Genomic DNA, 27,055 nt, shown 5'->3' on the forward strand with positions numbered 1-27,055 from the left:
AGCAATTCCCTAGGAACTTTCAACTCTAAGTAGAAGAAACGGTTAATTCATGACAACATGTTTTATTTTTAGGATGAACCGTTTCTATACAAACAAGGTCCTGACTCCATACTGCATCGATGTGTTCCAGAGGAGGAGACACAACGCATTTTAGCTGAGTATCATAACTCTCCTTATGAAGGGCATTTCGGTGGGCAAAGAACCACAGCGAAGGTCCTTCAAAACGAGTACTTTTGGCCTACCCTCTTTAAAGACGCAAAAGAGTTTATTAAAAAATGTGACCCCTGCCAACGCACTGGAAATATTTCTTCAAGGGACGCAATGCCCTTAATAATATTCTCGAAGTTGAGTTGTTCGATGTTTGAGGCATAGATTTTATGGGACCTTTTCCCCTGTCCTGTGGCCAACAGTACATCCTGTTAGCAGTAGATTATGTATCTAAGTGAGTAGAAGTAGTGGCCTGTGCCAGGAATGATGCGTCCACTGTATCTAAGTTTCTTACCAGAAATATCTTTGCACGTTATGGAACGCCAAGAGCCTTGATAAGCGATGAAGGTACGCACTTTATTAATCGCATCATTTCCAAATTACTTGCAAAATATAATGTTAGGCATAAGATTGCCATTGCCTACCACCCTCAAATCGAGAAATCAAGTCCATCTTAGAAAAGGTCGTCAATGCAACGCGGAAAGATTGGGCACAGAGGCTGGATGAGGCGCTCTGGGCCTACAGGACTGCGTACAAAACTCCTATAGGTATGTCTCCATACTCTCTCGTATTTGGAAAAGCCTGTCATTTACCTGTAGAGTTGGAGCACAAGGCATTTTAGACAGTGAAGAAGTTGAAACATGAACTTGGATGCCACGGGCATTCAAAGCAAACTTCAGCTCAACGAGCTCGAGGAGTGGCGATTGAATGCATACGAAAACAACAAGCTGTACAAGGAAAAGACAAAGCGTTGGCATGATCAACGCTTCAGTAAGAAAGAACTTGTTGTTGGTAAAAAAGTTTTATTGTTCAACTCACGTCTATGTTTGTTTCCAAGAAAGCTAAAATCCAGGTGGCCAGGACCTTTTATTATTAAAGCAATCTTCCCATATGGAACTGTGAAATAACTCGAGAAGATGGCACCAACGTGTTCAATATAAATGGCCAAAGAGTTAAGCCTTACTTTGTAGATGGATTGGATCGCTAGAAGTCATCTCTCGCATTACGCGTACCCACTTGAGGCCCGCGTCGAAGTATTCCTGCATTTACAACGCCATATATTCCAGGGACGCTTCTCTCACCCTTGTCTTTTTGCATTTTGTATTCAATGATGTATTTGAATTTGTTGATTTAGTTGTTTGGATGTTTTTAAATTCATTGTCTTTGCTTTTACAAAAATTGGAAACTTGTTTGTTTTTCTTTAAAAAGTTGTGTATGATTGAATTTGAAACAACGGACGCGTTAGACGCAAGTTTAATGCATGGCCCAGTTGAAGGGACGCGTCTCGAGAACAAAAAAACACTCGAGTATTTAGATAACCGAGACGACCCTTCAACTTTACATTTATTATAGACATCAGCCACAATCACATCTCTGCCTATAAAAGGGCCCAACAATCCGAGTCTTCTTCTTTTTCTTCTTCTTCTTCATTTCGCCGTCGAACCCTCTGAAACAAAAAAGAAAAAAAGCAAGTTGAAACCCTCCATCTCCCTCGCTTTCAACATTTGAGCTTCTCCGGCCATCATGTCGTCCGCTTTAGATAGCCAGAATCAGAGCATGAGCTTTGGCAACGACTCTCCAGTAAGCTCTTACTCTTCTGCCTCTATGTCGATTTTACCCCCCTCAAGCCCTAGGAAAACCACCACAACCCTCGCCCAAACGAAATCCACACACGACGGCGCTACCTGTTTCCAGCGGCCGGCCATTTCTAAACCTTCCTCAGCCCCCATGAATTTCCCTACCAAAGTCTCCAAAACCACCATTACCCCTCTAGCCATGATCCCTCAACCTAAACCTAAAACCCCTCAACAAAAACTGGAAACTGCCCTCAAGGCAAGACACCAGCAAATCCTAGGACGTGTTCGTCATCTACGACTGCATCCAAACCCTACACCAAGCTTGCACCACCACCAATTATCCCTAACATCACTATGGTGGGTGCAACGCACGACCCACTTCTAGCCTATGCCCACAACGCACCGTCACTAACAGTGTGTTCACCACCTCCACTTTCTATCGAACCTTTGGCCATCATCTATCCGGTGGAATCGGATGCATAAAGCCAACCATCCCCTTCGCCCATCCTCATATCTTCCTCTAGGATGCCTCACACCCCAGTGGGCACCCCTCCATTCACTCCACCCATACCACCCTCTGACAGTCCTACGTCAGAGCGTAATCTTGAAGAGTTGGCAGAGTTGGCTTGACTCGACGAGCAAGAGGTTTTTGGTGCAATCTTGGCATCCCTCAATCAAGGCCAAGTGGAAGAACAAGTGATGCATTCAGACCCACCTAACACATCACTTGAGTTACACGAAGCGGAGCGGTATGCGATGATGCTTGAAGAAGAACTAGAAGAAAAAGAAGGGAGGAAAAAGAAAAAAGGGAAGAAGAAAATAGAGAAGGCAGAGTTGGCCCTGACGCGTCTCAACCATGCTCATCCGACGGGAATGAAAGGCCTTTAAAATCAAAAAGAGTATCGAGAAAAAGAAGATTGATATTGGAGGAAGAAGAAGATGAGCAAGTTGCATCTGGACCTGAGGGTGCATTGCATGAAAACAGCTCAAGGCACAATGCATTAGAGTAAGAATTGGAAAACTACAAGCCCGCAAGGCAAGGGCGAAGGAAGACTGATCTCAAAAGGGAATTGGAAAATGAACTAAGAGAACTGGAAAAGGAAGCAAAAGAGTATGCGGTGGGTAAACGCAAGGTAACCGACGCGTTACCTAAGAAGACTTCGGGAAGAAAGCGTCAGTTTAATGACATACTAGTAGAAAAGGGCTTCTTCCCCGAACGCCACCCACTACCAATTTACATAACTGAGACAATAAACGGGGATGGAATCAATTTTTCATTGGGCACACCCATATCTGGCCCAACCTCATCCGCATGTTCTACAATAGTGAGTTCGATGTGAAAAAGAACACTGCTTTTGTTGATGGGGTGATAGTGCGCTTCTCAGCTGATAAAATAAACAAAGTGTTCAACATCGACAGTAACTCAGACGAGGTAGGAAATTGCATCTTGGAGCAGCCTACGTCAAGTCAGTTAGAAGATGCATTAAGGACAGTAGCCAAGCCTGGAAGCAAATGGAAAACATCAAGAAATGGGGTAAAAATGTTGGCTTCCAGGAATTTAACTCCAGACGTGAATTTGTGGTATTACTTGATGAGACATTATGAAGGAACGTGTCCTGGCTACTTATTGCGTTATGCAATGCATCCCTCTGGACATTGGAAAAATCATAAGGGATCAGATCAAAGCCATCAAGACTAAGCCATGCAGGAACTCTATTTTCCACGGCTAATCTGTGCATTGTGCGAACGCAGGGGCATCCCTCTGGGGGATGATCATGGAGATGTCGATGACTTAATAGACATAAAGTTAGTAAGGCGTCTACTTCGTGGTTCGCCACATCAACCTGCCTTACCTATCACACCCCGTCCCAAGCCTTAACCCAAAACTTAAGAAAGAGTATGAAGAAATCCCAACCTAATTCTAAGACAGCGTTTATACAAAATTGATTAAAGACTACAGTTGATATATCAAGTTTTACACAAATCTTAAAAATTCCACTATTGTTGTTCTTCTATTGGATCCAAGTCATGTCCTGTAAGATTACCAAGTTCCTGGTTACGGGTGTCTGACTTCTCCCTGTATGCACTGCTCGGCTACCTGGGGGAGGGGGGGAACATTTGGAAAACATGAGCTAATAAGCCCAATGAGTGGTATTTTCTTTATAAACATAACATTGGCTATCGAAAATAAACTTTTGGGGGAAAACAACATGCAACCAACGATACATTAATACCATTTCATATTCCTTTCCTCAGCCCAAACTGCTGAATCATTTCCTGTTGATAGTCAACTACTGTCAACCCAACAACACAACAACAATTTTATGGAAACTTTCCTTATACCCCATTTTCCTGCCAATGTGCACATCGACCATTTCTTTCCTGCTAGTTATGCTTAGGTAACTTGGCCATTTTTTTTCCGCCGGTCGTCACCGACTGTCATTTCCCACTGACTGAAACTGACCATATTTTCCTGCCAAGTACCCTTTTCAAGCATACTAACCATATCCCGGGTATAGTGCTAGTTTCCATCACAATATAACATGCAATATCATGACAATCACAACAGAAATCATGCATCCCTACTCATGCACATTTGACATTACCCTCTACGTACAAGGCTTATATATACATATACATACATAAATCAAAACAACACATAGTAACCACTCACCGTCAGCAAATCCTCCTAATGCAATTTACTTATAATTATCTTCCTGCCATTTTCATTGTTTCCAAGAAAATTCCCAATTAATATTATTTCATAAATATATTTAAAAACCCCTTAAAAAAATACTACTAGCTTACCCTACTCAAACAGAATATGAATCTATGCAGCACCTCCTTCGAATTCCTTGCCTCCACTACCAATGACAGCTTTTCCACTAAATGCTCACTCTCTACTTAGGATTTTTACTACTGAATTTTTTTGGAATAAGTTTAGCCTTCATGCCGAGGCCTCCTATTTATAGCCGTTCCCAGCCTCTTTCCTTACGACAACTCACCATACAAATGGCTCTTCCTTAGGCTGCCCACACTAACTCTGGCTAGCTGAGCTTTGAGTTGTCTAATTCTGAGTTTGCCAACCAAAATTATCTTAATTTGCATGTAAACTCAACCGTACACCACCTACTTAAGTTGATAAAAATCTTCCTGCATGTAATCTCCTTTTGCCACTTCGTCTGCTTAATTTCTGATTTATTTATCCAAATTACTAATGAACGCATCCAATTCTCTTCAAATATGTCCAACTGTCCCAATCTTGCTGGTTTCGCTCTCGTTGCTCTCGCTCTCTCCAACTTTCTCACTGGTTTTGCTCTCGTGGCTCTCGTTCTCTCCTATTTTCTCGCTCAAAATTTCACTCTCTCCACTATCTCTCCCATTCTCTCGCTCAAACTGCTCTCTCCAATCTTACTCTCTCCCATTCTCTCACTCAAACTGCTTTCTCCAATCTCGCTCTCTCCACTCTCGCTCTCTCCCATTCTCTCGTTCAAACTGCTCTTTCCAATCCCGCTCTCTCCCATTCTCTCACTCAAACTGCTCTCTCCAATCTTGCTCTTTTCCATTTTCTCGTTAAAACTTCTCTCTCCAATTCGCTTGGCATCACGTTATTTCGTACTTAATTCATTTTTCTTTGGTTTTTCCACGTCTAAATTCCTCTTAATTTAATTATATTTATTGTTTTTAATATCCTATTTCCTCATACCTTCCAAATTAGGGTTAGGGTATTACATTACCTTCCAAGGAAGTGGCACCCAAGCCTCGAACATCAAAACGCGCCCCCAAAAGAAGATACATCCTGATTGTTGAACGTAGCAATGAAGCTTATGAGCATGAAGAACATGAAGCTGAGCCTGAACTTCCCATGACTCACCATTGGCCCCCCTAGAAGGGAGTCTTAATTAAACGCACCAAGAACCAACTCTTATGGATCAGGGCATCCCTTATTCTCTTCCTTCGCCCCAACCAAGTCCAATTTCAAACTTCGTGCCTCCTCCAATAATTTTTTAGCCAATTGGGCTAGGGTCAAGCAACACGGCAACTTTTGAAGACCCAATTGGAAGAGATGAACTAACACCTCAATGCAATGTAGATTTGGAAGAGTTGAAAACGTTTATCAGTGATCAACTCAGACCACTGGCCGCATCTATAGAAGATCTCCAACAGCAGAATCGGGTACTAAAGGATTATTTAAGGCAACAAACAAGACGGATGCAAGACCAATTTATTTACACAACACAATACATCAATTAGGTCTTGGTCGGAATGTTTGCTCTGCCTCCACTACCTACTCATCCTAGAAACCCCTTACGCTTGATGGATGAAAACCCCAAAAAAGAACGTAGAGACAACGCGCCAGCACAATAGAGTTTTGGGGTGTTGGGTTTTTTTTATTTTTTTTTGTATTTTGATTTAATTGTTCTTTTGCATCTACATGCCTTGTTTGTTCATTTTATGTGAAATTATGAAAATGAATGAGAATTCCTTATCATTTTGCTCCTTGCATTTGACCTTGGCATGCTTGATTTTTGTTCTTTGGATATTTTCTAAGTCTTATGCTTGGCCTAACCTCAATGATATTAACTATATGAAATCTATAAGCATAGAGTGGGCGTTAGAAAAATCAATAAGACCTGAAAGATTAAGTTTACTTTCTAACGCGTGCAAGCTTTATGTCTTAAACTCCTTTCAGATTCTCAAAGCCTTTTGAAGTTTTGTTTCTCTTTTAGCAATGAGGATTTAGCTTGTCTCCAAATTTGGGATGAGTATAGCTCATCTCCAAATTTGGGGATGAGGGAAATCTGAGTTAAGACGCATCAAACGAATACATCATAAAGAAAAAGGGAACAAAATAAGAAGAATGTTAAACGCAACTCCTCTGTCATTACTTCAAAAGAAAAAGAAAACCTTAAATGGCATGAGTTTAGATTGAAACAGGAACTTAGCCGTAGTTGGATGCTCGCATGACACCCGTGGGGGCAAGCCAAAATGAAGTTAAGTCTCATAAACCAACACGTCCCATATAACTCCTCTATCTAATCTAAAAAAAAAAATTATATCTTAAAACGCACAAATATTAGATATGAGTTTAGTTGTGAAAGGTTCTCACCCGTAGTTGGATGCTCGCATGACACTCGTAGGGACAAGCCAAAACGAAAATGGGATACACGAAACAACTCATGGGTAAGTAAGTGCATAATTTTATTTTTCTTTTTATCCGACATTTATTTTACAAAGAGCATCTAACGCATTGCTGGTTTAGAAAAGATGGGAATGTTTTGAGAAATGAAAGAAGTTGTGATAAAAGGCCTGTTGCGCCAGAAATTAAACATTAATTCTTTCAAGAAAAGAGTCAATCTGAGTTGTATTTTCCAAACTCTTATCTCAAGTTTATGACTGAATATGATGAGAGGTGAACTCTACACATTTAAGACAAAGGAGATAATAAAGAATTATTTTGGAATGCTTGAGGACAAGCATTGTTCAAATTTGGGGGTGGTGATAACTTGTAGAAATACAAGTTATTTTTGCTCTTAAGTTGGAACAACTAAGGTTTTTAATGATAAACTCTCTTCATTTTTAGTAGAAACGCATGGATTTATTCAAACATCAACAAACTCATGCAAAAGAAGTTTTATTACCAAATATCGCGGAACTAACGCACTGTATTGCAGGATTTCAACGCAAGAAATAACATTAACGCATTAGACAAGTGCCGCAAGAAAAGCTCTAACGCATGGGCCATGCGTTGGAGGGAGTTCAACGCAGAGAAGATTCATTGCTCCAGGTTGATTGTGTCACATCACCACTTGCAAGTATGGGTACTTGCGCAGGCGGCATCTGAAAAGCTTCCGAAAGTCAGACAACTAACCAGGACATGGACTTTAATGCTGACCAGGGCATGGAATTTAATGCTGCCCATTCACCAAGTGGACGTGACCAATGCCTATAAATAGATGAAGTCCCTCCAAATTTAAGGAATTCGGAAATCATCAAGATCCTTACTCTTTGTAAATTGTAGTTATAATCTTAGTTCTGTAGAAGTTGTACCATGGTGTTGAGACAATCATAAGGGTTGAGAACCACCAACATCGTCGGTCGGGGAGTGGAGGAAACCACTCTTGAGAAAGATACTCCGTCCACTGCCGGTACAAGTTATTGTACACAACGAGATTGAACCAAAGAACTACAAGAGATTTTATTCTTTGGCTTGACTCAGTTTCCTTCTTATTTATAGCTTTCACTCCATTAGATTGAATATTTTTTTTGTAAAGACTCCTTGTTTCTTTATAAAATTCATATGTTTGATCCATCATACTTACTATTGTTTATCTCTTGTTTATATTGAACGCATTAATACTTTATGCAAAACTTTGTTTTAACGCTCAAGCCAACTTGACAACTTGGTAAAAGCATCTTTAACTTAGATTGTTCGAAAGAATAACTAAGCTACATCAAGTAGAACGCCTAGTATAGCTAAAGATAGACTTACTGGTGTTTCCTGCATTCTGTGTTAGATGCATGCATCCTAGAGATAGGATTTTTATGTTATTCGCATTGAGAAGTGTTGAATAAGGTCTAACGCATAAACAAAAAGATAAGCAAATCATTCCATCTCATCCACATCACATCTTAGTTGTGTACGTTCATCTTAGACCGACTCGTCCACCTACCTTAAATGCCATTTTCGCATTACCCATCATTCACCACTCAACTCTTTTGTATCTTCTTACACAGGCACAGTAAGTTAGTGTAAATAATACATTTCTCATATTAATTTAGGAAAACCCCTACAGTAGATACAACACAAGGTCTGCGTTTGGTTAACTGAATCCCTGAGATCAACCCTAGACTTGCCAAGAACCTAAATTAGATTTATACTTGGGTCTAGTTTAGGAAAACTTGAACGTCATTAGAAGGAGTTGTGTGCGTTCTGTGCATATTACTAAGGACCCAACGCGTTACTATTACTTAGACGCATCAAAGCATAAATGCATCACTTATACTTAGAACTTATTTCTCCTATTTATTCTATACGATACACTCCTAGAACATCTCACGATCGCAACGAACAATATAGTACCATGAATTACAAAGTATAAGAACAAAATAGAAAAAATAGACAATAACAATGACATTAAAGTATACCAAAACGCTATCGAAATTCTATAATATCAAACTACAATTGATCAACTAGAAACAAGTTTTTTACGCATCTCTGCCATCATTTTTTGAAATCTATCCTCAAAACGATTTTCTAATTCACTTATTTGACACCTAAGTACTTCTACCTCAACATCTCTTTGTTTTCCAGATTCTTTTCTTTGTCGTTTAGATTCTTGAAGTCGTTGTTTGGACTCATTAAGACGACGCTCAAGATCGCGTATAGTAGACGATGATCCAAACAATTCAGAAGGAGTAACACCTACTCCATAACCCCGAACACGCCCGTGTTTCTTCGGTCCAAATACTCGTACGAAAATCTCATCCTCGTTCATGTCAAGTGTACCATCAATCAGCTGAGAAGCACATAATTTAAATTCTGACTAAAAATACAAATTCACATATTATATTCAAAACTAACACATATAAATTCAAATGTTTACAACAAATAAACACATGTCTTTGTTAGAACCATAATATTTGATAGATTGAAATCTATACAACAAACAAACACATGTCTTTGAAACCCATTTCAGATTCACCCAATTCTAGGAATTCCATTTTCATTTATTTCCTTTTATTGATCCAAATTGCATCGGAAATCTATGGAATGTTAGATTTTGTGGAAGAGCAGAAGAAAAATTGAAACCAAAAAATAAAATAACGAGCAATTTTCCAAAGAAGTAGTGAAAGAAAAAGGAAAGAAGTAAACTTGGAAACTATTAATCTTGACCTCTAAAATGACACTATAGTCTAAACCAACTATAATTTTTGTTTAGTCTACAAGTTGAAAACTTGAAAACTACTAGTTTGAAATATTCATACTTCACAATGTTAAATATCGTAGGACAATGATATGGGTTTTCTATAGATAGAACTTTGCTTGAATAAGATATGTTCTATATCTCATCAGACAATAATCTAAGAATTCTGAGGGGATAAGTTAGAGACATTTACTCAAACTAATGACCTTTACTCAAACTCTAACCAATAACATCATATCTATCCATTATTTCTAGAACAAAACAACAAAGATGATAAATTAATGACCTTTACTCAAACTCTAACCAATAACATCATATCTATCCATTATTTTGTACTTAGTTTCATTCACAGCCAATCCATTATTGCTCAAGTGAGTTAGCTCCCAAATTCTAATTCGACTTGGTTCTTCGTTAGTGACTCAAACCTATTTAAGTGAAAATATTACATATTAGATAATTTGACTAAATTAAAAGAAGTTTATGTAATTTTTCATCTAATTACCTCTTTTTCAACTCTTTGTTGTATACTTTGTGAACCACATGTGTGATATACATTCAATTTAGAACGATTCTTTTGGTTTCTTTCACACATCTCCTGTATTTCAAAAGTAGAGTATGAGCATCAATAAAAAAAATAACAATAAGTAATATTTTTTTTATGTACAAGAAAAAGATATTAGAATAAAACCTGATATTCAGTTGACTTCTACAACTTTGAAAGATATTCTGCATCTTCTCTTGTAATTCCTAGTGGAATATTTATTAAAGCTTTTGCAACTGTATCATATTTGTACAACTATTTTTTCTTGAAGCTGTCTCTCCAATTATTATAAGATCGATGAATTTGAAGCAATACTGAAGCCTCATGACCTTCGACTTTAAATCGTTCCTGCAAAAAAAATGGTAGTTGTAATTTAATTATGCAAGAAGTAAATTAAAGGGAAAAAAAATTATTATTTTCACATAACCTAAATGAACTAATACCCAACGATGAAATTATACAAAGACTTACACAAGTTTAAGAATTGTAATTCCAGTAAGTTCTCTCGAGATTAGTCCATTTAATCGGTTATCATTAAGCCGTCTGCAAAACAGAATAAGAGTTCAGACAAAAGATTGTGAAAAGAAAGGGTCATAGAAGAAAGCATTCATTCAGATTTTACTTCCATCCAAAAACAAAAAGATGATAGCCTTTGGTTTCACAATCCTAACATGTCACACCTCGCCCCATCATTTAGTTCCTGCATCTATCGCTTAACTCTAGCGACCCATCGTGTAGCTCAATCGTTTAGTAAACAATCTTACTCTCAACGATCTCATGCATAGCCTATCGTTTAGCTACCGCGCACATCGTTTACCTCCATCGTTTAGCACTGACGCCTTATCGTCTAACGTATCCGCCTATTGCTTAACGTCATCATCCAGTGCCTACGTCTATAGCCCAATGCCCACCGCGTAGTATTCCGCCTATCGTGTAGTGTGTCTATTCATCATTTAGCACAGCACGACTATCGCCTAGTGCTATCGTCCAGCTTCTACGTTTATCGTCTAGCGCTTTCATTGATCGTGTAGTCTTTGCCTATCGATCACCTACCTCTTCGCTTAGCTCTACGCATTGCTATACGATCGCCTACCTCATCGTTTAGCTCCCCACATTGCTACACGATCGTCTAGTGCCCACCTACACGATTGCTCACCTCATCGTGTAACGCCGCTCACTTACTAGACGATCGTCTACCTCATCGTGTAGCTCTTCTCATTTTTTGCACAATCGTTTGCCCAATGCCTTGCACTCAACATTTCGCTTTCTCTGCTCTTGCTCACGCATACCCAACGTATGAGCATCTCTTGGCAATGCCTCTTGCCAATACTTTGGCCAAGCATGTGTCCAACCTTACAAACGCATGGTTGCCTTCTCATCTTGTGGTTGCCTTTTCACCTTACAACCTTACAAACGCATGCGTCCAACATTACGTCTACTGCAATAAAAATCTCCATTATAGTTCACAGAGGAAATATCACAAAAGAACATTCTAGTAAGTATTTGTATTTGGAATATAAACCTTTCATAAGCTAGATGCCATTTAGACAGATTTTATGTGACGAATAAAACTAAGAATGGTTGATAATGGAAGAGCTGCTTACGAACCTAAAAGTGATGGAATGGCTCGACGGAGCTGCTTACGAACTTAAGAGCAGAGATCGAAGCTTGAGCTTGAAGATGATGGAATGGCTTGGCGGAGCTGGAACAGAGCGAACGAAACGAAGCTTAGCAGCGGAACAAACAGCGCGAAAATGAAGAAGAACCATGATATCAAAATAGCAAGATGAACGAAATGAAACGAAAATGAAATCAAAATAGTGCGAAGATGAACGAAACAAAATAAGGAAAAACAATGAAGCAGAACTGTAAACACAAGATCAAGAAGAACCACGAAATCAAAATAACAAGATGAACGAAACGAAACGAAACGAAAAACGAAATACAGCGCGAAGATGAACGAAACGAAACATGCAAAAACAATGAAGAAGAACTGTAAACACAAGATGAAGAAGAACCACGAAATCAAAACAGCAAGATGAACCAAACCAAACGAAAATGAAATCAAAACAGCACGAAGATGAATGAATGAAATAGGCAGAAATAATGAAGTAGAACTGTAAACAGAAGATGAAGAAGAACCATGAAATCAAAACAGCAAGATGAACGAAGCAAAACAAAATGAAAAAGAAATGAAAACAGCGCGAAGATGAACGAAACGAAATAAGCAAAAACAATGAAGCATAATTGTAAACACGAGAGGAAAAAAAACCACGAAATCAAAACAGCAAGATGAAGTACGGATCTCAATGGCGACAAGCAAGATGAAAAAGAACCACAAAATAAAAACCCTAGTGCTTTTTTTTTGTTTTCTTTTTTAAATTATTACAAATGCATATTTTGTAATAATTCCCAAAACTATAATCAATTTGACTATTCTTTTAGAATAAAAATAAATAAATATTACTTGCGCATAGTCTATCGTTTAGCTACTGCGCCCATCATTTAGCGCTGATGCCTTATCATTTAACACATCCGCCTATCGTTTAGCGTCATCGCTCAACGCCTGCGTCATCGCCCAATGTCCATCAATTAATATTCCACCTATCATAAAGCGTGTCTGATCGTGCGTCTATCGCCTGCGTCATCGTTTAGCACAGCACGACTATCGTCTAGCGCTTTCACTAATCGTGCAGTACATTGCCTATCGTATAGCCCGATCGTCTAGCACGTCACTTCTCATGGTTTAACGCCGCGCGCATCTTCACGATTATCTACATCCGTCTATCGCTTAACATCATCGCCCAGCGCCTGTGTCCATCGCCCAACACCCATCGCTTAGTATTCCGCCAATCATGTAGCATGTTTGCTCATCGTTTAGCACATCATGGCTATCGTCCAGCTTCTACGCTTATCGTCTAGCGCTTTTACTGATCGTGCAGTACTTTGCCTATCGTATAGCCCGATCGTCTAGCACGTCACTCCTCATCTTCACGATCGTCTAACGCATCTTCACGATCCTGACCTTTGTCAAAGGTTTTTATTAACCTTCAATAAAAGGTGCATATTTTTCAAAGGACTTATCAAACCCTTCGATAAATGTATGTCTTTCTTAAAGATTTTTATTACCCTTCGATAAAAACTACATATTTCTCAAAGGTTTTTTCAAAACCTCCAATAAAAATATATTTTTTTCAAAGGTTTTTATTAACTTTCAATAAAAAATACATATTTCTCAAATGTTTTTCCAATACCTTCATGTATATCTTTATCAAAGGTTTTTATTAACCTTCAATAAAAAGTGCATATTTTTCAAAGGACTTATCAAAGCTTTCGATAAATGTATGTCTTTCTCAAAGGTTTTTATTACTCTTCGATAAAAACTACATATTTCTCAAAGGTTTTTTCAAACCCTCTAATAAACATATATCTTTTTCAAAGGTTTTTATTAACCTTTAATAAAAAGTACATATTTCTTAAAGGTTCTTCCAATACCTTCAATAAATGTATATCTTTCTCAAAGATTTTCTATAGCCTCCAATAAAAAATTGTCGAAATAGTTTAATTTTCTTGTAATGAGATTCAGCCACAGAAAATCAGCTTTGAAACTACCACTACAACAAAATTAGCTTTTTATAGCATCTCACTATAACATTTTTAGAAAACAACCATGAAAAAAAATGAAAGAACGGCGGAACACAAACGCGACACAAAAGCTCAAATTTAACTCCTCGTGCTTAATATTTTAAAATACATATAAATGTCAATAGGGCTCCAAAAATACATACAAATTTTAACTCGTCGATACTCTTATTGGCTCTAACCTCAAGCATGAGGACATGGAGATCATCCTCCTGTAGAAACAAACATGGTCGGGCATAAGACTAGGTTTAAGGCCTTCGTTTAACTCTGTTATCGCTTTATAATTCCTGTTTCTCATGGTGTTGGTATTGTTGCTAGTAAGCTTTCCAAACAGGTGCTTTAATTCACTGGTATTATTGAGGGGTTTTTACTTCTTCCAGTAGATCGATTAAGGCACTTAAAAACTTTGTGAAGGTATATCATAATATGATGTGTGTATATTTATATATATATCAATTACTTTTGTTAAATATTTGATTGAAATATAAGGTGTTCATTATTATAACGTGTTGTGTTCATTTGTTTCTTTCTGATATTCATTTTTTTGAATTACTCGTTCCTGCCTAATATCCAGATTTTCATTAGGCAAACCTTGTGAAATTCTTAATTATAGTTTATGTTTTGATTATAGATTTGTTACTAATTTTGGTTGTGCTTTTTTGGATTCATTCTCTTTCTTTGTGCATTTGATTGATGAAAACTGCGTGGAATTAACTTTTGTGTTCTTTTTGATTAGCTTGCTGAATCGAATAATGGTGTTTAAATAAGAGTATTGGATAGGCTTTTGTAAAATATTAGGTTTTTGTGCGGTTTGTAAATTCTAAACAGTTTTTCAGTAATTAGATTAATATATGGAGTTCATGTGCAACTTTTGATGTTTCTAGAATAGAGAAGCTCAAGTATATTTATGATTAGATGGTATGGAATGAATTGCTTGTGAAGTTGTATGCAAATAGATAGCGTGTGAGAAGCCACTAGTTTCTTTTCAAAATTGAATTTTGGTCTCTGAAATAGATTTATGTGTATGGCTATTTCCCACATCATGTTTTAATTGATTTGTTCACTCGTTACAAATGTTTCCATTTTGGCATGCAACCTTTGATCCTCTATTGAAAACCAATGGTATCGTCACACCCACGTTCTCAAGGAAGACTTTCTTTACAACATCTCCATTTCAAGAGCATACTAACTTGTTGGCCAAATCGACAGGGAAGGCATTGTTGTTGGAGGATTCTGAAAGGTTACTACCTAAGTTCTTGGATCTTATATGGTTTCGGAAAGAGAAGGGTGATTTTGTCAGGAGAACAAGGATATGTTCCTCAGTTGAGTTCATTTACATTAGAAATGGTGTGTTATATTTTATATGGGTACTTGACTGTGCTTTTGTTTCTAGATTCAATCCATAAAGGTTGATTTTGGATGCTAAAATAAGTAACTAAATTAATAAGCACCATGGTCATATGGAGTGGTTCAACCCTATGTTATTCTCTCTTTTAATTTTCAATCCATAAAGGTTGATTTTCCATGCATTGCGAATTATTCATTTTTATGTGGCATAGTAGTACCCCCTTGCATTTAGGTTTTGCTAAGTGTTGATTATGGATTGCATAAAATTCTCTTACTTTCCGGTTTCCAAAATCTCATATAAAGATTGTTGTTCACCAAATATTTTTGGTCAGCATGACATAGAAGTTAAGTAAACACATTTTGTTTAGTGGGCATTACAACCATTACTCCAAGTGATAAGTAGGTTTACAATTAGCTTCTTTGATAAAAACATAGCTGACCTTAAACTATGTTATCATCTCTCTACATTTTTCTTCAAGTACAGTCACACATGAAAAACTCTGTATAATCTAGTTTACTCTGTATATGAAGTTTTATCTTCTTTTTTTTTCATTCCACTTGTCAAATTATTTCTGATCATGCTCCTGAAGAAGAGATTTTGGGAGTAAAATTCAAGGTATGCCATTCGTAGAGAATTTTAATTATAAATTCAACACTCTGATGTGATTCGAGTACCTCTTTTAAACTTTTAGTTTATTTTTTTCACATTTACATGTGAAAAAACTCAACTTTCTATGCTATTTTATTGATACCTAATCCTATTGTCTTTTTTTTTTTTTTTTTTTCTGTTCAATTTGGTTGCTCAGATTTGTTGATGGCGGTAAGAGTTTCTCTCTTATATGTCTCTCCAGTTGGTCCTTCACCACTAGAAAATGTAAGCATTTGTCTATTTATTACATCTTTGTCTAGCTTGTAAGCATCCACTAGAACAAGAGTTTCCTTTTCTTATTCTCTAGCTTGTAAGCATCCAACTCAATTGATTGTGTTAACTTTTTTGTGTTGTTTCATTTTTTGTTTGATTATTTGTCTATTGATCGTTGGATGTCATTATAAGTGCTCAAAAAATAAGAATATTGGGTGATTACGGGTTGAGAATACTTCAATAAGTAGTTTTTGGATTGACAAGTGATTTAACACTTTTTGTTATTATCGATATCATTATTTACCTTCTCTTATCCTCATATCATATTTTAGGCCCTTTGTCAAACAATTCAGAATGAGTATTGTGAGGTTGTGGAAAAACAAGTGATTACGGGTTGAGAATACTTCAATAATTAGATTTTAAATTTTTTTTGTTTTGATTGATTGTGTGATGAAACGTCATGATTATCCTTTTACTTTCTCAGTATTGATGATAGAGACTAACTAATTTTCTGTTTTGAACATTGTCATGATGTAACTTTATTAGTTACGAGTACAAGACCGTATCAAATGGTAAGCTAAAGTTTCAAATCTAAACTTTAAATTCAAGAACAAACTTAAAATATTATTATTGTTGACCAAAATCTAAATGATCATGCCAGATCATCGATCACCTTATAGAAACTGGGAAAACAAGCAGATATTCTCGACTACATTTGATAATGTTTCTTTTGGTTTAAATTATTTCTTTAATATTATTTCTACCATAAGAAGGGAAAATTTAAAGCCTTAAGGACTTTCTTTCCTTGACCAAGACCCCTACCTTAAACCATTACTTTGAGGTTTATTTGTTATTTTCTTACATAGCGTTTGCGGTATATCAGGGCAAGGTTTGTATCAAAATTTGAATCTCGATTCTGGCAGCATCTTAATCACCTTTCAGCAAGTCTCACGGCTAAATAAGGTGTAGTCCTAACCATACAAAATTTTGGCCAATACACAATTTGTTGATAGGAAGCTGAATGAAAGGATGCTTAAAACTTCCTCCTTCAATAGTACTCTACTACTAAACCTTCTCGTTCTCTTTAGGGGTTTTATCTTCAATCTGTGTTTCTTACTTTTGGTGTTGAACATATGAAATGTTGATGACACCTACCATTTTAAGATCAATCGACTACACGCTTATGAAACTAATACTTTAACCCGTCTAAAACTAATTTGGCCTGTTATGCAGGCATGTTGTTTAAGAAAATACCCAAGTGGAAATTCTTTTGTTTTCTCTTCCCCAATACTTATTTTGATGGCCATGCTTTGTCTATTTCCTTATTATTTGATAGATTAAAATTAAGAAGGGACTCAGTACCACCAATGAAAGACTATCAACTTGAAGAAGCTTACCATGCTTGTGTTATTAGTGTTGTAATGGTGATAAGTTGTCATTTCTTATCCTTTTGAACAAAGGGATTTTAGAGTGTTGGTGCAAAATTAATATATATGGAATCAGAAATGTAAAAATAGTAGAAAAATATGGAATTGTCACTATACTTGTCGATGTGTAATTTAAATTACTAGATACCTAGAATGTCATGGTTGAAGGAGAGAGGGAGGGGGGTTATTTAGCAAACCTAACTGATTGATTGGTTTATTTATGAATGTTAGTCTGGCCCTTAATTGTTAATGAAAAACAAGGAAACAAACATGGGGGGCAAGGGACTTAATTGAGTTGTTTTGTTTGTTTGTTTATGAATGTTTATCTGACCTTATTGTTCTTCTCATCTTTTTGCTGTTCTCATCTTTTTGTTCTTTTCATTGTTTGGTTCTTCTCTTAATTATTCTTCATATATTTTTTATTAAGTAATTATAGGGTTCTAGTTTACATTTGCTTTTTTTCCATTGTTTGTTTTCCATTTTCATTTTTCTATACCATATGCATTCTAAACAGAGATAAGATGACAAGTGGAAGCATGATTCCTTTGGGAACAATGAACAACAAACTTCAAGTATAAATTTGGTGTAATTTTATCATACATATAAGTCATTCTTTTGTTAGATGGTTTTAATCTACTGGTATACTCTTGATTATGTTCTCGTGACTTTTGTTAGATGGTTCTAATCCATTTGATGTAAACTTATAAATCTATGTAGCATTTATTATTGTTTAGTTATGTTGTTTTCATCATTGGCAGATTTTTCTTTAATCACAACACCTATACAATCAGAGATGGTCGAAAAGAGTACTTTTCCAAGAAAAATTTTAAGCCACAATCTTAGATAACTTTCTTCTTTTATAATCTAAAGATTTTACTTACAAAACTAGCATATTGGTGGAGAAATTTAATTGTTTTGATAGTTTCAAATCTAACAATTATGTACCAGGATCAAGGTTCATTTTCTTTCTCGTAGCTTGATAATAAGATAATTGAGGCATAATAGTTGTGTGTGTTTAAGACTAGGTCTACCCATGCAACTCTTATACCCTTAAGGATTTAGATTCAATGAGAGGAGAACAACGGAGAAACAAAGATTAAAAAATGGTGATCTGTAAATGTTAATATGCAATCTTCAAACATGTCTGATGTAATCTTGTTTTGATTTTGAGCCAACTAGCTTAGAACGAAGATTGAGAGAAAGTAAATTGAGAGTTGTGTATTTCGCATTAACAAGTAAATCTCAATAATGGTATAACATTGTTTACTTCTATATATAATTTGTGGACTTCGTTATTAAATAAGTCGTAGATTTTGCTACACAATTTATATAAACACTCCAAAATGGTTTTTAGCACTCTTATGAGCTTTGATCTATCTTTTTATCAATGTTTGCTTTGGTTTTCATCGATGATGAGATTTATTAGGTATATTGATTTGAGTTTTGTGATGTGTATCATGTCATGTTGAATGTTGGTGTTTCGTTGAAGTTGGAGTTGTTGTAATGATTTTTCTTTTGTTCTTTTGTCTATTTCACAAAGTTCGATAACTTGTCCTTATTTTTGTTTTCTTTAGGAACATTTGGGCAAGTTTTAGAATGCTTTGATTGTGAGAAAAAGAGGTTGTAGCTATTTGGGCTAGTGCTATGTAAACTATATACAATATTAAAGATTTATATGATTACAATTGATTTTATAACTTCAATTGTAATAGTTTGTTATTAGTATAAAGTGCTATGTAAAGTATATATAATTTGATCAAAATTGACTACCAAGGTGAGATTCAAAATGCAATATGGTCTTTTAGCAATTTTTTTTCCCATTGTAAAAATTGCATTTAAAAGTCAATTATAGTATTTTTAATGCTATGAAAACAACATTAAAATTATGCAATAGAAATAATATTTTATAGCTTTTTTATAGTATTGAAAAAAGCTATAGAAAGTCAGGGACTTTCAATAACATTCCTAAAATGCAATAGAAAGTCTTTTATAGTGTTTTTTTCTTAGCGCTATAAAAATACTATAGCAAGTGGTTTATCGCTTTCTTTACCATTATCAAAAAATGCTATAAAAGACTTTCTATAGTTTTTTGTCAATGACATGAAGCGTTTTCATAACACTAAATATGTGTTACCAAAAGTTGATTTTTTATAACGTTTTTTTATAGCATTAAAAAAACGCTATGGAAAGTCGGGGACTTTCAATAACATGTGCTACGACAGTATTTCGAAAACACTATGAAAGTCTATGATAGCATTTTTTTTAAAACTATCGAATGTGATATTTTTTTGTAGTGTACTGTCATGCAGATCGCAATGGTACCCTTAAAGCATTGCAACGCTACTATTCAGATAGCCTAGAAACGAGGAAAATTCTCGTGGTGTTGCAACACTGGAATGAAGTGTTGCAATGCTGCTCATCCCAGCCCAAAAGACGCGCACGCGACCTGACCGACGGTTCATGTTAAATGATTCGATTGGTTTGGGTCTTAGAGGTCTGGTTCAGCCAGGTATTGGCTGGATCAACCCTTTTTGGAGCCTTGAAGGTTCGATTTGAGTGGTTCAGGTTGGTTCATGAAACCCATAAGCTGTTTGAAGTTGTTTTTAATTATTATTGTGATAATTTTGGTTGATTGCTTGCTTAGGATTCCAAAACTTGTCCATATCAGTGTGTATTTAATTATTTATGCATTATGAATGTATATTAAAATTAAATAAATCTTGTATGTGCTTGGTCATTTATAGCACCAAATAACATATCCAAAGCATTGAAATAATTATATTTTTGGAAACTTTTCAATTAAAAAAATTAATTTTCCACTACGAATTCCCTTTTGCATGGTTAATTTTTCATGAAAAAATCTTTGACATCTTCAATGAAACAAAATGGAATGTAATTTGAAGTTATTTAATTATCCATATTTATATGATAATGAAAAAATAAACGGGGTGGGGAATATGGGGAATGCATTCCCTGCCCCATTCCATTTAGCTTAAAGGAAATATTTCTCCACCCCCTCGTCTATTTATCGTCTACATGGACCTTACTGCTACATTAAGGGTAGGTCCGCGCAGGAGAAATGAACATCTCCTAAATTGAACTTAAGAATAGTCAACTTAAAGATACACCATCTTGAAGGTGCATGTTGAAGATCCTACGTATATTAAAAATATTGGACGACCTCGATCTTTGAAAGATAGATTATTCACTCCTCTTACTACCGTTTTTGTAATGGACATATATTTATCTAATAAACTATGTGTAAATGAACAATGAGATGTTTTTAATAATTATTTTTACTTTTCGACCTAGTTGAGATATCTAAGTACACCTATTGATCACCTCTCAACCTCTAATACTTTGTTATAAAATTGTACTATTCAGATCCCATAATCTAAAAATAGTTTTTTAAAATAAATATATTAAACATACATACAATAAGTTTGAGAACGTAATACAAAACCCATATTACCTTCAACACATCATTTGAGAAGTCATATCAACTTCATATACATATATTATCTTTTTCAAAAGAAAAAACAAATATAGAACAAAAATCAGTTAATGCATAAGACAATAGTAATGAAAAGGAGTCATGGTGATGTGGTTTTATCTTGGATGGCCAATTTTTGCTTATGAAGTTGAGAGGGTAATTTCACATCAGTTGCTAATCTAAGAGCTTGAAATAATAAGATAACCCAACATGTGAAGTCAAATTCCCACCATTGAAGCCCATGTCTTGCTGAATATTCAAAAGCATGGTGGTTATTGTGCCAACCCTCCCCACAAGTAATCAACCCTAGCACCCTGTGTGTCAAACATAATAACACAAAATGTTATTTAATTAACAAAATATATAACATCCTGAACCTTGATAATTAGGGAAACAAAAAGGTTATTGAGCGATTTTTAACAGGCATTTGGAAGATCAAATGATATCCAAAATAAATGTATGACCTATGAATTTTGATGTCCCAGACGTGTACTTTTTGATTATTTAAGTCTATGGAAAGTTATGACAGTTTGAGTAACGAAGGGTAAAAAATTATTGTAACTTTTAAAATTCTGTCTTAATTATTGTAATCTCTTTCATTTGCCTTTATTAGTGATTTATAGAAGAAATTTAGGGAGATACTTTGTTAGACTATATATAGTGGTATTGTAATCTTTGCCAAGACTAATTTTGTTTTTTTGTTATTTAAATTTGGTATTAGAGCTATGTCAAACCATGGGAGCAAAGTGTTGGGATAGATGTAGTTACCACGACTCACCAAGATAAACTATGACAACTGGAGTATTCCAATGCGTGCCTTGCTCGGTGCTCAAGACGCATGGAAAGTAGTCCAACATGGTTCTGAATAGGAGGCTCCAATTGCAAATCCGACAGCAAACCAATTGAGGGCGATAAAAGAGATGTGCATGAAAGACGAAACTGCTCTTTATCTCATGTTCTAAGTTTGGGATGAGTCAGGTTTTGAGAAAATTATAGGTGCAAAGACATCGAAAGAAGCGTGATACACACTGGAGAAGGTTTTCAAGGGTACTGATCGAGCCAAACAAGTGGGTCTCTAAACTCTTCGAGGTGACTTGGAAACCATGAAAATGAAGGAGTCAGAAGGAGTATCTGACTACATCACCTAGGTTCAAACGGTGGTGAACTAACTTAAACGCAATGGAGAAACTCTTGAAGATGTCAGGGTTGTGGAGAAAATTCTTCGATCATTGACAAATTATTTTGAGAATGTAGTATGTGGTATTGAGGAATCAAAGAATTTGGAAGAAATGACTATTGATGATCTTGCAGGTTCCCTTGAAGCACATGAACAAAGAAAGAAAAGGAAAAAAACAAGAGGTCTTGAAAGAGGTCTTACAAACAAAGATGACCATAAAAAAGACAAGACAATGTATGTGCAACACAACCGAGGAAGAGGATGTGGTCGTGGTGGTCATAGTTTCGGTCGTGGTCGTGGAAACAACAATGAAGAGAAAGAAGAAACGAGCCAACTAAATTGGCGTAGACGAAGCCAAGGTCGTAGAAAACATGGTCGCTCAAATTGTCCAAATGTTGAGTGTTACAATTGTAGAAAATATTGACACTACGCAAAAGATTGCTATGCCGAGAAGAACGTGGAAGAAAACGCGAACTTAGTCGAAGAAGATGAGACCGAAGATGACGGTGTTCTCATGATGGCCGATGAACGCATCACTCCGGATAGCGACATGGTGTGGTATCTTGATACCGGTGCAAGCAACCATATGTGTGGGCACAAATATGCATTATATGTGTAGAAAAAAAAGGTAATCTGCTTATCATTGCCCTTTATGTTGATGATCTTATTTTCATAGGGAGCAATGAGAATATGGTTGTGGACTTTAAAGATGCTATGATGTGAGAATTAAATGAAGAAGGTTGTGTTGAAGAGAAATAAGATGGAAGAATGCAAGCCTGTAGCAACACCAATGGAGCTTGGTACAAAACTCTCTAAATTTGAGGGAGGGGATCAAGTAAATGCACGTGAATACCATAGTTTGGTAGGGAGTCTATGATATCTCACATGCATAAGACCGGATATTGCATATAGTGTTGGTGTAGTGAGTCGATACATGGAGGATCCAAGGCTCTCGCACCTTAAGGCTACTAAACAAATTCTTCGATACATTCGAGGGACGAAATCACTCGAACTTCTCTACATAAAGACGAGTGAATACAAGTTGATAGGATACTCTGACAGTGATTGGTGTGGAGATATAGATGATAGAAAAAGTACTGGAGGATATGTGTTCTACATGGGGAATACAACATTCATATGGCTCTCAAAAAAGCAGCCAATCGTAACTTTGTCAACGTGTGAGGCAGAATATGTGGCAGCATCTTTGTGTGTGTGTCACACAATTTGGCTAAGAAACTTACTGTATGAATTAAATCTACAACAACATGAGGCAAACGAAATACGAGTTGACAATAAATCAGTCATTGAGTTGGCAAAGAATCCAGTCCATCATGAAAGGAGTAAGCACGTTGACGTCTAGTTTCATTTTATTAGAGAACATGTAAAGAATGGAGAAGTGAAAATGATTCACGTTTCAAGTCATGACCAAGTAGCTAATATTTTTATAAATCCTCTACCAACAACTTTGTTTGAAAATTTGAAAAAGTTGATCGGAATGAAGAACTTGAAAGATTTGAGTTTAAGGGAGGAATACGTTGAGCATTAAACTCAATTTGTTAGGTTTTTGTCCAGTTTTTAAAAGGCATTTGGAAGGTAAAACAATGTTCAAATTAAATGTGTGACCTATTTATTTTGATGCCCCAGATGTGTACTTTCTGATGGTCCAAGTCTCAAGTCGTTTGGTGTTTTCTATGGAACGGTAGTTTGAGTAACGAAGGGTCAAGAATTATTGCAGCTTTTGAAATTCTATCTTAATTATTGTAATACCTTTCATTTGCTTTTATTGGTGATTTATTGAAGGAATTTAGGGAGACACTTTGTGAAACTATATATAGTGGTATTATATTTTTTATCGAGACAAGGTTGATAAAGAAATCAATAACAGATTGAGTATTAGTGTCCATACTTTATTCTTCTCTTTTCAATAAAAAACTCCACCACTTAAATAATTTTGTGTTTTTTTTTTTTCAGAATTTACAAAGAGTGTAGCATGGATAACACAAACCAGCCTCACTCCCTGCCATCATTCACAATCGAACTCTTATTAATTTGTTTACCTTCCCCTCGTATATGTCTAATTCTCAAAACCAACAATTGAAAGCAACATGTTAGTCCTTGCCAAAAAGAATTAGTAATAAAGAAAATGATAGGTTAAACTTAAAGGAATGGATTTTGAGTTTGCACTTGAAACCATTTTAAACTTAAAAAATTGTTTAGTAGGTTTGAAATTTTAGAAGTAGTTCCAATTTGGTTTTAAAATAAAGTAGGTCAGAATTACAATGTTCTTTTTTATTTTAAAAAATAAATAGAAAAACTTAGTTGCAGACCAACATATAAATAAAATCTAAAGGTAATATTTGAATTGATCAATTATAATGGATTATATATTTCTAGTGCAAGCATTTAAAAAATATTAAGATTGTTTTATATTTTACACTTTTAAATAGTATTTTAAATTTTTTAAAAAAATTATTTGCACTTTAAAAAGTGGTTATATTAAGATTAGAAATTTGGTTACAAGAAAATTAGAACTTAGCTTTTTGTAATTTTAAAAGTTAAAAAACCATTAAAACTTAATTCTAATTTTAATGATTATCTTCATAATTTGATAAAATTTAATAAATAATCATCGGTTCTATAAAACTATTTCACAATGTCTTTGGGTTTAATATTTATTATTAAAAATAGGTTTTAAATAAGATAATAACGAGAAGTGACAACTTTTATATTGGGAAAAGTGTTATTTTTATCTATATGTCAAGTTCTCAATGCACACAATAAATAGGGCATGCAGACACCAAAATATCAAGAAATGAAGGCAAATAAAAGATTATTTTTTTCTTTTTTCATGTTAATTCTTACCATTCCCCAAACAACAAAGGGAAGTCCAAATTTCTAGAGAACAATTGCAAGAGTTATCCGATGTAGAAGGTATATTTTACGAAGGAACCTATAGAAAGCTTGTTTCTGCAAATCCTTAACATTCTTTGGTCTTCCATACTTTAGAAAAACCACAAACCAATTGTGAGAGAGTTTTTGTTTTGTTTCCCTTTCTTCAAAATCTTTAATATTTTTTGGGTAAATCTTCTCGGTCAAAGCATATAAATCGAACATCCAAGTTATGTGACTAAATCCTTCTAAAGGGCTGTGTGGATTTTGTTCTGCATCAACAAACTGATGATGATATCTATGGGTACTAACCCAATCAATTGGATCACCCTATAGTAAAAAAAAAAAAAAAAAAGTTATCAATTCGTTTTTAGAAAAAGAAATTAAAAGATCGATGAATCAGTAGGTGTACAAAATATCTCAATTAGGTTAATAGATTCTTAACATCTTCATCATACCTTGTACTCGATATGTTCATATAAAAAACTCAAGAAAAAAAATTGGAAAAGAGCTAAAAAAGATCATACAAAGGTCAAGGTTACAAACTCTTAATTGTCCAACCATCATTTTAATTATTTTTTTTTTAGAAAAAAATTATAACACTAAGACAACAAACCTGAAAGACTTGTACTCCAATATAAGCAAATGAGTACTCAAGGGAAGTTTAAAAACTTCTGTATGCGAGATTTTTATGATACGAAAGGTTGATCCCTAATACAACTGTATAAAATATAGTGTAAAAGCAATCCAAAAGGTTGCCCAATTGTAGTGAAATGGAGCCAAGAGAGAAAGCACATGCAAGAACAAAATTCCACCAGCAGACCGTCGATCTAAAGTGGTCCACTTTCTCTTTAAAAAAGCCCGTTTAGGCTTCACTACTGAAAATGGCTCCTTCTTATCATGTTTATCTTCTAGCTCTTTTCTTATTGTCTCCATAGTTGAGAAAAAGCATAAGAGAAAAAGCCAATATATAGAACCTTCCCAAGCTTGGCTTCTTTAATTTCTACTTGTTAGTTGGTGTTTTTATAGTGATAGATTTTTCCTCAAGAATAGTTAGGTTACGTGTGGTTTATCGAAAAGTTATTTTCTACAGTATTCTAGAAAAAAAAATTTACTTTTCCTTTTTAGAAGTAGTTTTATTTATTTATTTTTTTGTAAAAAGTGATGAAAACTGACATAAAATATTATCATTTTAGTTTCTCTGTTGAGATATTTAAGCATTAATTTATGTGTTATGTATATATTTAGGCTATAATTAGGAAACTTTGTTATTTTCTTTTCTATAAATTCCCTATGTAAATCTCAAGTTAATATACATAAATTATTCATTCAAATATTGTTTCCACATGGTATATGAGCCTAATCTCTAAAGTTTTATATTTTTTAGTCTTCGCTATTGTTCGATCTCTGCCTTCGTTAACGCCTGATCGATGGAGGTAGATCTACGCAATAATCTATCTCTGATTCACTCCAATTTTGTTGTTCAGATTCTCCAAACGTGAACCTCTAACTGTTCCAACCATGCAAATTAGAAGTTTGTGAGTTCTTGTTTCCTGGTCCAGAACTCAACCCGATCCAAAACTTGATCCGGTCCAAAACTCGACTCCTGATCCCCGATCCAGAACTTGACTCCCGATCCTCGATTCTCGGTCCAAAACTTGATCCTCGATCAAACTCGATCCCTGATTCCAAGTCCAGAACTCGACCCCCGATCCCCGGTCTAGAACGAAGATCCTCGATCGAACTTATTCCCTAATCCCCAGTCGAGAACTCGACCCTCGATCTTCGATTCTCGGTCCAAAACTCAACCCTCGATCCCTAGTCTAGAACTCGACCATCGCATACACGATTCAGTCTAGATCTTGATCCTTGATTGTACTCGATCCAAGTCTTGGCCCGTGATCAACTGTCAATGGAGGCTGATCCATCTCCAATTAGTAACCCAGGTCCATTTCTACTTTGCTT

The 27,055-nt window shown here is 35.5% G+C and overlaps 1 pseudogene; it reads right to left on the reverse strand.

Annotated features, from left to right (window-relative positions):
• Nucleotides 1-8,974: 8,974 nt before the first annotated feature.
• Nucleotides 8,975-26,026, reverse strand: LOC120068979 (palmitoyl-monogalactosyldiacylglycerol delta-7 desaturase, chloroplastic-like; annotated as a pseudogene).
• Between the last annotated feature and the right edge of the window lie 1,029 nt (nt 26,027-27,055).

The sequence above is a fragment of the Benincasa hispida genome, chromosome 1 (genome assembly GCF_027475165.1).
Source record: "Benincasa hispida cultivar pf3 chromosome 1, pf3_genome.v1.1, whole genome shotgun sequence".
In the NCBI taxonomy this organism is placed as follows: domain Eukaryota; kingdom Viridiplantae; phylum Streptophyta; class Magnoliopsida; order Cucurbitales; family Cucurbitaceae; genus Benincasa; species Benincasa hispida.